Source organism: Pteronotus mesoamericanus, unplaced genomic scaffold (genome assembly GCF_021234165.1).
Source record: "Pteronotus mesoamericanus isolate MK-2021 breed Mesoamerican mustached bat unplaced genomic scaffold, CSHL_Meso_final contig_228, whole genome shotgun sequence".
Lineage (NCBI taxonomy): Eukaryota > Metazoa > Chordata > Mammalia > Chiroptera > Mormoopidae > Pteronotus > Pteronotus mesoamericanus.
Window position 1 is genome coordinate 3,245,332 of NW_026555095.1, and position 13,631 is coordinate 3,258,962.

Consider the following 13,631-nt stretch of genomic DNA (forward strand, 5'->3'; position numbering starts at 1 on the left):
ATAGTCATTAGACAAACATACACTTAACCAAGTGTTCCCCCAATATTATCAGTACCCTTCTGGCACCATACATAGTTATTATAATATTATTGACAATATTCCCCATTTTTTAACTACCAACCCAAACTTCCTAATCCCTTCAACTTTTCACCCAGTCTCTCAACCTCCCTTCCCTCCATCAACTGTCAGTCTGTCCTCTGTGTCTATTAGTCTGTTCCTACTTCGTTTGTTTTTTCTGTTCTTTGGATTCCATGTATAAATAAAATTGTATGGTATTTGTCTCTCTCAGTCTGACTTACTTCATTTAGCATAATACCCTCTAGGTCCATTTATGCTGTTGCAAATGGTAAGATCTCATTCTTTTTATGGCTGGTTTCATATATACATATGAAACCATGTATATATATATATGCTGTTGATATATATCTTACCATATGCTGTTGCAAATGGTAAGATCTCATTCTTTATATGGCTGGTTTCATATATATGTTTTTTTACCCACTCATCTGTTGATGGGCATTTGGGTTGCTACCCTATCTTGGTTATTGTAAATAACACTACTATTAACATAGGGGTGCATATATTCTTTCTTTTTTTAATGAATTTATTGGGATAATATTGGTTAATAAAATTATATAGGTTTCAGGTGTACATAATACATCATCTCTATATTGTATGGTGTGTTCACCAGCCCAGGTCCGGTCTCCTTTCATCATCACTTATCTCCCCTTTACCCTCTTCTACCTCCCCAACCGCCCTTTCCCTCTGGAAATCACCATACTAGTATCTATTTCTATGAGAGTTTTTCTTTGCTTAATTCCTTCACCTTTTTCACTCTGTCCCCCTCACCCCCTAAAGCCATCCTCCCCTCTGACAACTGTCAATCTATTCTCTATTTATGAGTCTATTTCTGTTTTGTTTGTGAGGTTTTTTTAGTATAATCCTATTTTATTTGAAACTTCATTTTTTTTATTGTTTACGTTATTACAGATGTCCCCCATTTTCTCCCCCTTCGCCCCATCCCCTGCAGCCCTACCACTCCCTGCCTTTACCACATTGTTGTCTATGTCCATGGGCCATGCATAATACATATAGGTATATATGTTCTTCAGCTAATCTCTTCCAGCCCCCCAACCCCCCATCCTCAGATCTGTCAGTCTGTTTTATGTATCTATGCCTCTAATTTTGTTCATCAGTTTGCTTATCAGATTCCACATGTAAGTGAGATCATATGGTATTTATCTTTTGAATTAATGTTTCAGGTTTCTTCAGAGATATTCTCAGAAGTGGAATCACTGGGTGATAACACAGTTCCACCTTTAATTTTTTGAGGTATCTCCGTACTACTTTTCACAGTGGCTGCACCAATCAGCATTCCTACCAAGAGTGCAAAAGTGTCCCCTTTCTCCACATCCTCACCAGCACTTGTTTGTTGATTCATTGATGGCCATTCTGACAGGTGTGAGGTGATATCTCATTGTGGTTTTAATTGGCATTTCTCTGCCAAATAGTGACATTGAACATCTTTTCATATGTCTGTTGGCCATGTGTATGTCCTCTTTGGAGAAATGTGTATTCAGGTCCTCTTCCCATTTCTTTTACAAGGACACTGATCCCATTCTTAAGAATTGCACCCTTCTGACCTAATCACTCCCCACAGCCCACCCTGTCCAGCGCATCTTAATGTCATCACAATGGCCGTTAGCATTTCAGTGTATGGATTTGGGGAGAAACAAACAGTCAATACATCAGAGAAAACTATTTGATTTATCAAAGGCATATGTCGATAAGGAGTTATTTAGATGTGTGACCGAGTGTACACTTTACATAATTTTTATTGTTTTGCTTTTACAACACACTGATACAGGGCATGTTTCTAAAGTGCAATTTATGTTATATCTTAAAGAAAGTTGTTGGGAGTGACATGTGTATCAGACTTTGCTTACCATGCTACCTATTACTCCAGACGATACAAACTCCTGAGTCTTGGTGGCAATACACTAATCCAGAGATTTTCTGTTTATCATGGATTCAGTTGTATTTCTGCTATTTGTTCAAGGCAGGTTAAGAGAATGAACTGCATTCTATAGGTCTGGCTGAGTCTAATCCTCACATATTTATTTTTCTATGCTGTTATGTCATGGTCTTTATTATAGAATAAGATACTTCAAAAGGAAGAATCATTAACAACAGGCATGGGGATTAATAATAGAGTATGTGTTAAACTTCCAACATGAAAGGTAGTAAATGACAACCAGCACCATTACAGTAAATTTTAAAAGGTTGAGAGAAGGGAGTGGGGAAAAAAAGGGATGTGAAGTAGAAAAATAAATTTGTATTAAATATGTATTTTACACTTCACAGAGGGAAAGGTAAAGACCAAGATAGATGGTAAAGTTTATTTCAATAAACATCTATTAAATAATTGCAATGAGCAGTACTAGAAATGCCTCAGAGCAGGAATGAAGCCAGAGGCTGGACATGACCTTCTCTCCACACGTGGCCCTGGAGGGAGGGAGAGGGGAACCCGGCCGCGGCCCCCCGCCCCCCGACCCCCGCCGTTGCCGCAGCCTGTGCTCCTACACGCGGCTTAGGCAGAAAAGAGGCCAGTAAGGATTGCTCATGGGAGGAGAAATTGTCAATATTGAGACAAGTTCAACTCTTACTATTTTAGTTACTATGAGTAACATTTTTCTGGTTAAATCCATTGACCTCCCCCCAAGAGGAGGTCAGTTAATGAACCTGAAATTAGCATTTGTTAACAAGACAATCATACCTACTGTGCCAGGGAAAAAATATGTATATATTGATATATATTTTCTTTTTTGATTCTCACAAGCCTAAAAATGCCCATTATTTTCTTTCTTTCTTAGCATCAAGAAACCAACCTCTGAGAAGTTAATTAACTTAGCTAAGGTAACACAAATAATTGGTGGTGGGGAGAAACATGATTTTAATCCAATAAGTAGAAAATTGTAAATTGAGCTTTGGCCAGCATGACATGAAAACCCAACCCTTAAATTTTACAGTCTAGTTATAGAAATAAGAAGAAAAAATTAAAATACTAGACATCTATAGTGAGCAAGCACAAAGAAGATAGAGAGTAAATGATGCTAAATTATTCATAATAAATTGTTACATTCCAGACTTTTGGAGAAGAATGGTATGTATGTATGTTGATTAGACATTATCATTGGTGCTCGCTTCATTAGTCATAATCATACACTCATCACAAGGAATTAGCAACTCCAAGCAGGTGCGAACTCATACCTGCAACTAAACATATGTCCAGTAGAGGGAGCCTCCATCTCACAATAGAGGCTCCTACCGGAGAGAAGGAAAACTGTTTCTAAAGGAGCCTTGAAAGGTCCCGGAAAACAAATGATCTTCAAATGTATTTGGGGGAACAATTCTATTTTAAAGCATTTCACTGCCTAGGTACAAATACGAATGAATAAAATTATGTGCTTATTACCTAAAATTACTGAAGTCCAATGGAGTATTAGATGTTGTCTCTGATTCATTGTATTTTTTTAAGAGCTAAAAATGGCCAGTGTTGTCCTGGCATTATTCAGGCATTTTCTTCCCCCGGGATGCACTGTGGCATCTCTTGGCTTCATTAATATAGTGACTAATGATATTAACTAACCTTCAGTGGGTCTGCTCTTCTCATATTTTCATTTCTTCTGATCAGGAAATAGGATAAAATGCAGAGTAAATATGCTCATTTATATAGTTATATCCCTATTGTATGAAAATGTAGAAATAAGAAATATATTCTAAGTTTAGTAGGTAAAGCAAACCTTAATGATTTGTCGTCGTTATTGTTGTTGCATTTTATCTAACAAAGTCTTTTATAAGAGAAAGGAGGAAAGAAGGGGAAGACACCTGTTTCTCTTTTGTAGCCTGTAAGGGATGCTGCTGCTGATTATGATTTAATTATTCTCAGAGAATCTATTTCCTTGTGACGTGCTTTTATTTTTCCCTTTGATTTTTGCTTTGTTTTGTTTTCATTTCTCTTTCCCATTTTCTTTTCTCTTCTCTATGAGACCTATCATTTCTTTTTTTTCCCCCCTAACTGCTGCACATGCCCCAAGGCATCCTGCCATTTCACACACAAATTAACTTAGCTTTTTTTAACAAGAGCTGTCAGTCTTCTAAAAGTATCCCCATTATCCTACCCCTCTCCCATGTGATCTGAAATAGGGTGAGGAAGGACCCGCCCAATCCCACTGCTCAGAGGAGACAATCTCTAAGAGGGAGCAGTCTTTTCTGAGCTCAGGTAGGAGGCCAGCGATGACTGTATCACTTGTCCTGCCTCTGACTGGGCACAGTGGGAAACAGACACAGTGTTGCTGGATTCGATGTACATGAATCAGGAAAGGAAGTGGAGTTAAAACCAATAGAGGGAAGAGATAGAAAGAATGCAGATATCAGGCATTTAGTGAAAGAAAGCATTGCTGGTGACAGAGCTAGAGCTCATTTAAGGGTGCTAAGGCTCCCTTTGGCTAGTTGTGTTATTGTCGTTAGGTGTCTCACATTCTCTAAGCCTCTGTTTCCTTATGTATACAATGGCAGTAAAAATATCCACTCCCTCACAAAGGTTTACCATGAGAATATATACGTATAAAATGCTCATGAAGGAACTTGGGTGTAACTAAGAGTTCCTTCTCTTAGTTACAAAGAAAGGTTGCAGTATGATGATGAAATCAAAGGTTTTGGTCTCTGGTACAGTGGTTTCCAGACCCGTCGCTTGCAGCAGAATTTAGGGGCAGATACAAAGGTTTGAAACCTAAGATCTGCTTCTGACCTGCTGCTATGTGATCTTGATAAGCCACATAAATGCTGGGGTTTCTATTTCTGTATATGGAAAATAAGCATAACCACTCTGCTGTATACCTGAAACTAATACAAAGTAATACTGAATGTCAACTGTAGTTAAAAGTAAACTTGTAAAAAAAGGTAAAGAAAAAAGTACCTCCTTTAAAACTGAGAAGATGGACAGTGATGATCTATGTGCAGGGGGCTGCAGTCAGGGCCATTTGTCCCCTCTCATTCCCCAGCACCACCACCATGCCTGTCCTCCTTTCTTCAAGGGTCTCGGCTACTGCAAACAGGCATGCAGCATGCTCCTCATTGTCAGAAGAGATTTCCCAGTTCTAGTCTCTGTTCTAGTCACTGTTCTTGTTGAATGTCCCATCATTGATCTGCTGCTGTACGCAGTGTACCCATGACCAAACTGAGACCGCAATCGCCTGTCACTGGCTCTCCAGGTCTAAATCACAGTGTGTCCTGGAAGAAGATGCAAACATCATTATGTTCCTGGCTCACCGCAAAATCTTCCTGGCCCTACTGCCAATGAGACTTGCTTACTTTAGCCCTAACAGGTGTTCTAGAACCTTCACTAAAGGCTATTGCAGAACCTTGTTCTCAATGTTCTGGTAAGTACCAGTTTTAAATGATTCAGCCTCCTGTTTCACTGATGTGATGGAAATTATCTGGTGTGGCCAGTTCTTCTTTTTAAAAGTGCTTCACCTTTGCCCTGGCAGGGTGGCCTAGTTGGTTGGAGTGTGATCCCATACACCAAAGGGTTGCAGGTTTGATCCCTGGTCAGGGCACATACCTAGGTTGTAGGTTCTACCTCTGGTCAGGGCGCATACAGGAAGTGGCCAATTGATGTCTCTCTCTCCCTCCCTTCCTTTATCTCTAAAAGTCAATGAACATATCCTTGAGTGAAGATATTTTTAAAAATTTAAATAAATAAATAAGCTGCATCTTTTATGTATGTACCTTACTGCTCTCATCCTGATATCTGACCATTTCTTCCCCTTTTCCTTAATTATGTTTCCTTTGTTTTTTCATAGTTGAAACGTGGACGGTCATAAAAACTTAGTCATAAGTGCTTCTATTCTTCTAGCTTTACTTGATTGTTTTAGTAAGTGCATTCATGTTTATAGTCAACACTTGTTTTCGCCTAGGTGACTTAAAGCCAGTGTCTCCAGCCTTGCTCTCTTATGACCTCCAGGTTTTTTATGTCCTGCTGACCACTGGGCATTTCAAGATTACTCTATGTTGGTTACAGTGTGGTGTAGAAAAACAAGAAATGCATCACCTTGTTCTTAAAGGATGCATTATTTTTCCATTGCATCTGTAACAAAGTTAGCAGTGTAAAACGACATTAATCTATCATCTCACAGTTCTGTAGGTAAGAATCCCAGCACAGCATGACTAGACTCTCTGCTCAGAGTCTTAACAGATTAGAGTCAAGGTATCTGCTGGGCTGTGGGTCGCCTCTGGGGCTTCGGGACATCTTCCAAGATCACTGGCTTGGGAAGAGTCCATTTCCTTCAATGCTCTCCATGTGGCCTTCTTAGCCTTCTTCATCTTCAAACTAGCAATAGTGAGTAGAGTCCTTCTTATGCTTCCAATTTCTCTGAATTTCTTTTTGGTTTTTAAGGTTCTTGTGACTATACTGGGCCCACCCAGATAATCCAGGATAACCTCTCTCTTTTTAGGTTATATTCATTAGTAACATTCATTACAATTTCAAAGTCCTTTTTGTTATTTAAGGGAATGTATTTGCAACCCTGGGAATTAGAATGTTGATTCTTATTTGAGGCCACTTTTTTTCCCTTATGGAAAACATTGCTGAAGACACACCTGCGCATTTTACATAGAAGATTCATTTAGAAAGGATGCAAGGAACCACTTGGTCCAGTCTCTTTCTTTTCCAGGTATGGAAAGTTGAGGTTCAATTTATAAATAGACCTGCCAAAGTTACACACTGTGCAGTGGCAACCCAAAATCCAGTGCTCTTTCCACAATGATGCAAATGCAGTGCTTCATCTGTTTCCATTAAATTCATTTCTTAAAAGCATCACCCTTTTCTAATCTGTTGAAATTATATTCAGTCATGAGTCTTCTATCAGTTATAACAATTATTTATCTAGCTTTGAGTTTTTACTGAATGGAAGGGCTACTAAAAATACTAACGAAACACTTTTTTACAAAAATGTTCATGGAGACCTGAATGAAGCAAATGGAGATAAGTCATGACGCATCCTGAGATTAGGAATATGTAGTGGGTATACATGGTTAGACACACACACTCATGGAGCATCAGAGTGGTTAGCTGGCACAGAATGAGTCACAACAGTCCCCCTGCAGATGGGTTTTGTAGGACAATAAAAACATTGGCAGAAGGTGAAGAAGGTATTGTTAGGAAGGAAAAAGGCGCAGATGTGTGAGTGGATAAATCAAGAACATCAAGCAGATTAGATTTTGTTTCCTAAGATGGAAGTACATATTTTTTGAAGAATAAAACAGGGATGGTTCTGGATAGATAACAAAGAATCATTTGCTAGAAAGCTTTGGATCTGAGTCCACAGGAGGGCAGATAGGTTGGTTTTTGAAAAGGCAATTTGAGCAATATATTCCGGGGGCCACTTGTCATCTGTGGGAGGGTAAAGAGAGACATTAGGGAGAATGGACCAGGAAGTGGTTGCAGAAATCCACACATGAATTATGAATTCATTTTTCCATTGCAACTGTAAAAAAACCAAATTTAAAAAAAATGGTCAAATCAGAGAAACATGAGGACAACATGGAAGGACTTGTTGACTGGAAGAAGGTAGTGCACTTAGGAAAGTAAAGATTTCAAGTATAAGGCTTGGAACCCAGAGGACCTAGAGAATGGATATACCACCAGTAGACACAGGAGAATACAAGTGATGGCTTCTTTTCCTTTACTATATATGGGGCCTCATTCCAAGGCTGTCATATGTAAACTTGAAATGCATTAATAAGCTTAGGCAGTTATACAAACTATCACTTTTATTCTCTCTTTTCCCACTTTGTTTCCCACAATAAGACCAAAAATTTACAAAAAAAAAAAAAATTAAAAGATGAAATGATTATTTGGACTTTTGGTATCTAAAGAGGTTTCTAATATATATGATTAAATTAGTGCATGGAAAACTTTACAGAAAAGTGGAAAATTTTTTTTAAGGCGAAGATTAAAGTTTCACATTCTAGACTTATCACACAATTTTAATTTGTAGAACTTTCTCTTAAATTATTTTCTCATCACTACCCTTAAACTCCCAAGACCTCATTACAAGCATTGCCTATGTTTTCCTCATTAATAATGCCTTAATTGGTAACTGCATTTCCATAGGATTGACTAGTATATCTAGTCAGGATTCTCCTGAGAAACAAAACCAATATATACTTATCTACCTCTTTGTCTATCTACCTGTATTTATTTATTAAGAGGAATTGGCTCATGCAAAAGTCTCATGATCTGCAGTTTGCAAGCAGAAGGCCCAGGAAAACTAGTGGTGTAATTCTGTTCTAAATCCTAAAAGCCAGTGGAGTCAATCAGTGGTTTAAATCCTCAGGAGAAAATGAGATTAGAGGTCCCAATCCAGTTTTCCTGTTCTTTTGTTCTAATTGGGCCCTCAATAGACTGGATGGTATCAACCCAGATTGGGGAGGGTAATCTACTTTACTGATTCAAATGCTAATCTCATCTGAAATTACTCTCATAACAGACCCAGAAATAATGTATAATCTGGGCTCATCATGGGTACCCCAAGCTGATGTAAAATTAAATCTCACAACCAGTGAATTGGGGTAAATTGATTTCATCCATTATTTTTAATACTCTGTTAAAGATGCAAAAATATGAATAGTTAAAGACAAAAACAGTTTAAAATTTGGAAAATTCTTATTTGCATTTCTGTTCACCCATTTCTTATACTAATTTCTTCGCCACTGGCTTCCACCTTCTCTGACCTTTAAATGAATTTTCTTAAAATCTCACTTCAGTAGTGTCACTTCGTTAAAATCAAACAGCTTTTAAACTGCTCCTCATTGCCTGATAAATATCTAACTCCGTTTATTAATGTAGCCAGTTGTCTGAGACATGATTATTATTGTTTCTCCCAGTATGTCCTCACCATTTCATTTCTTTTTTCAACCAAGCAGCCTGGCTGTGTTCTCTTTTGTCTCAGGGGAAGTTTGGTTTGTGGAAGTGAGATCAGGAGTTGCCTTCCAGGCACATTTTTCCCTGGCTTTTATTTGCCTTTTTTTTCCCTTCAACAACAAATAAAATTTAACTTTTACTTATTTTTAATTTGTAAAATTTTTCAATCATAGTTGACATCCAATTTTACATTAGTTTCAGATAGATAGCATAGTGGCTAGACATTTATATAATTTAGGAAATGATGCCCTCGTAAGTCCAGTACCCACCTGGCATAATACATAGTTATTACAATATAACTGAATATGTTTCCTATGCTGTATTTTACATCCCTGTGGCTATTTTGTAACTGTCAATTTGAACTACGTAATCTATCACATTTTTCACCCAGTTGGCTTTGTTTTCTAAAAATCAGAGAAGTTTAGAAAGGATAAACCTCCTGGACAGATAAAAGTCTTAAAAATACCAGATATGAATAACATTTAATATTTTAATTGATATTGAGATCAGTGTGAAGTTGGTCTTATGATGGAGTAAGTACCTTTATTCTTGTAGAATCAAAAGTCACTTCTGTCCAAAAGACAAGTCAGTATCTCCAGCTTAATCTCTTCCATAAGCTCCAGTTCTTCATTTAGCTGCTCACTGGACATCTTCCATTTTTGATAGATATCTTTGAACATGTTTCAGAAGTTTCCTTTATTCCTAACTTGCTAAAAATTTTCTTTGTGATGGGATGTTTAAGTTTATCAGAATGTTTTTTGTGTGTTAAATGTGATAGTTGTATATTTATTGTCACTTTATCTGAGAAAGATGTTAATTAGATTTACATATTTTCTAATAACAAATTATCCTTTGGTGCCTGAGATAATACCAACTAGAATATGGTATATTATCTTTCTCACATACTTTTTATTAGTATTTTGTTTAGGATTTACATCTAAGTTTATGATTAAGATTGGTTTATAATTTTCTTTCTAGTATGATCCTTGCTTGGTTTTGATATCAATGATACCCTAGCCTCCTGAAATCAGGAAGATGTGCTCTTTTTCTATTCACTAGAAAAAAATTTATATGGTTCAAGTGACCTCTTTCTTTTCCTTTTGGGAAGATTTTTAACTGCTTATTCTGTTAGTATAATAATTGATTATAGGACTATTCAAACTCTCTCGTTCTTCTTGAAACAGTTTAAATATGTTGTTATTTGTATAGTGTATGTCCAATTTTCTTAAATTTTCAAATTTATTGGAATAAAAGTGTTCACATATTTTGTTTTTTAATAACTTGATTCATTTCTCATTTTTTATTTTATTTTTATTTTAATGCTCACCTGAGGACATAGATTGTTTTAGAGAAAGAAGAAAGGAAGAAAATAGAGAAAAAGAAAAACATCAATGTGAGAGAACAACATTGATTTGTCGCCTTTCATATGCCACCTGACTGGGACCAAACCCACAACCTAGCCTCGGGCCCTGACTGAGAATCAAACCCAGGACTTTTCAATCTGTAGGACATTGCCCAACCAACTAAGCCTGCACCAGCCAGGGCACATACTTTGTTTTTATACTTTTAATTCTTGTATGTCTATTATCCTTCATCAGTTCTGGCAAAGTTTTGTCTGTCTTTTAGCTTCTCCATAGAAATATATTTTGGCTTTGTTGTATGTCTACATTTTATCACTCTTTCCTATTTTATTAACTTATTCTACTATATTTTAGAATGTTTACTTTTCTTTAAGTTTATTCTGATGCTATTTTTCTATGCTTTGAACTGGACATTTAGCTCACATTTTTAAAAGGTAGCCTTGTAATTTATCTGAAATGCAGTTGTACTATAATAGATGTGCCTTTCAAAGAGTATGATCTGCCATACTACCCCAAGTGGAAGTCCTTGAAGTGAAATTTCTTGACCAATGGAGACAAGAGAAGAGCTCTATTCCAGTTACTCTGATTGTGCCTGAAGTATAATATTCAGTTCTCTTAACATAATTAAAAAACTCTAACAAATATAAGATGCACACTGATAATAGTAAAGAGGTGGAATGTCTGAAATTCATAATGAGGAACCAATAAAATAACAATTTCTTATTTCACCTAGATACTAGAATGGGGAATGAGAAAGACTTCAAATTCTTGGAGTACTATAGTATGAAAGAGAGACTAAATATTTTTAATCCTTAATGACGAATATTAATCTACAAATAAAATTCAGACTAGAATTTGGTTCCAGAAATACATGTCTACTAATAAGCTACCTGGTGATAAAAAACCCATCATCACAGGAATTGTTCAGAGTCTGGTCCACACAATATAATTGAGTATTATGGAAGGGTATCATGCATGAGTTAGAGAATTCAATGTGATAATATATATGGCCCTTTGGGGTTTTTTGACTTTAACCTCTATGATTATTGAAAAAAGACACTGTATCACCTACTGCTTTTGTTTTCACTATAGTATCTAAAACTCCCTGTTTGAGCTCAATGAATACCACAAGTGAATGCATTCGTAAGTGAATGATTGAATGAGTAAAGCAGTCATAGTAACAGCACAAATGATATAATATGAGTGGTTTCTTGCTACCTTGTCCACAGTAATGCAGCTATATACTTAAAAAGACGTGTGTGTGTGTATGTGTGTGTGTGTGTGCATGCGAGCATGCATATGTGTCAAGTGGGTAGAGAAGAAAATCTATTAAAATTCAAGCTCTAGAAGTGATTTCTTATTCAGAGTGAGTAAAACCTTCCAATGCTTCAATTCAGTGACACCTTGGGAATGTTTTATGGATCTGGTTTCATCACCTGTTAGCAGTGGGACTGAAAGGCTGAGCTACTTTTGATGGATGGCCCTTCAGAGTCTTGTCTCTAAAACAGTACCCTTGGCTCACCCCTTCTTAACTACACCCTTAATGCAGCATTCTGATAATCTTCCTTCTGCGAGCTCCCAAGACAGTGTAAGCCACCTGCTTTCTTCAGTAAACTTCTGCCTGCCTTCACACCTTGACAGTAAATTACTTACAGGACCTATAATTATGTCCATTTTTCAGCTTGAGGAGGGAATTTTATCATGTACACTCTAAATTCAGTCATCATTCTCTCATCCCTGGATTACTACAGCAGCCTCCCAACTAGTCTGCCTGCTTCCAGGTTTGCCTGCTCTCTCATCCAATTTGATTTCTGCTCTGCATCCAGCTGAACTCCCCATAGCAAAACTGTTGATGATCTAATTTCCTTATTACCCCTGTGCAATGCTCGTGCATTATCTGATACATCCCAAAGCCTCAGCAAAGCCTAAGAGAGGCTGTAAAACCTGTAACCTGCTTACCACTCCTGCATCTTTTCTCAACAAGACCTCTCTACCCAGGTCACAAGATGTTTGGTTTTTGATATCAACTGTTTTCTCTGTGTCTTATCTAGGTCTTTACACAAGCTGTTGCCTTTTCCTAGAACCTTCTATAGTAATGTCAAATGAGTTTGACTTGGTAAAAGTAACTTAAATGTTGGAGACAGGTACAGCAAGAGTAAATCTTAGTCAACACAAATTACAAAAGATGACTACTATTTTTTTTATGAAATGAACTTAATGTCAACTCCAGACCACAATCTTGCCACCTTGGTTAGAGTTCCATCAGCATCTTGGTCATTCTGCTAGCTGGTTTCTCTGATTCCATTATATCGTATAATGATTCTTTTTATGTTTCTACTTTTTTCTGGGCTTCAGATATAGCTATAACAATTCCATGTTTCAGATCTTTCAATAACTCTCTATAGTCAATAGGATAAAATACATTGTAGGCTGCCAGTTTTGCTCTCAATATCCACCTTTCCCTTGTTCCTGGAACACTTTCTACTTGACTACAGAAAATGTTTCCTAGCATCCCTGTGAGCTACCTGTGGCCTTTTGTCTAAGCTCAAGGCAGTGGGATAATGAATGAAGTGATGTCTACAAGCCAAGGTCATTTCCACATGCATAGTTTTTACTCTGTAGCCTAACCCCTGCTTACCTCTCTATTCTTATATAGTCCTGAATCGTCACACACTAATTATATCAAGTAACTGTGGTTCCCAAATATAATTGTGTTTTGTGTTATTGCATGCTTATGAACTTTTCTCCTTCTGTTCACCTTGTACGAAACACCCTTTGTGCCTTTCATCATCTTCAACTTTTAGAACTTCACCTCCTCTAATAAGCCTCCTTTGTCTTCTTCTCCTTATCTACATTCTGGTCTGGGTTAGATGTTATGCCTGTGAGCTTCCACCATACCAGGCATATTGAAATTTCTTATTATTCAATTAGGATATAAGTTCTTCAAGAAAGCTGCTGCATTGTATCCATGTCTACAGCCTTAATGCATAGCAAGCGCTTCACAGTTAGGCCAAGCTTAACTGTGGAGATCTATAAGAAATCATTTTCCATTGTAAGGGAGAAGAATCTTTCATTATAAGATTCCATTTCTGCATTGTACTTCCCCAAGTTACATTCTGTCACTCATGTTCCTTGTTCCTCTCTTGCTGTTTGGCTACATGTTCTTTATTCGCCCTTTTTTCAGAGCATGCTGTCCTCGCACTTCAAACAGAGCTACATAAGAAATGCCTCCTTATCACTATTTCACAAAGTATCAAAATTGCTTTGGGACACAGAAAGAAATA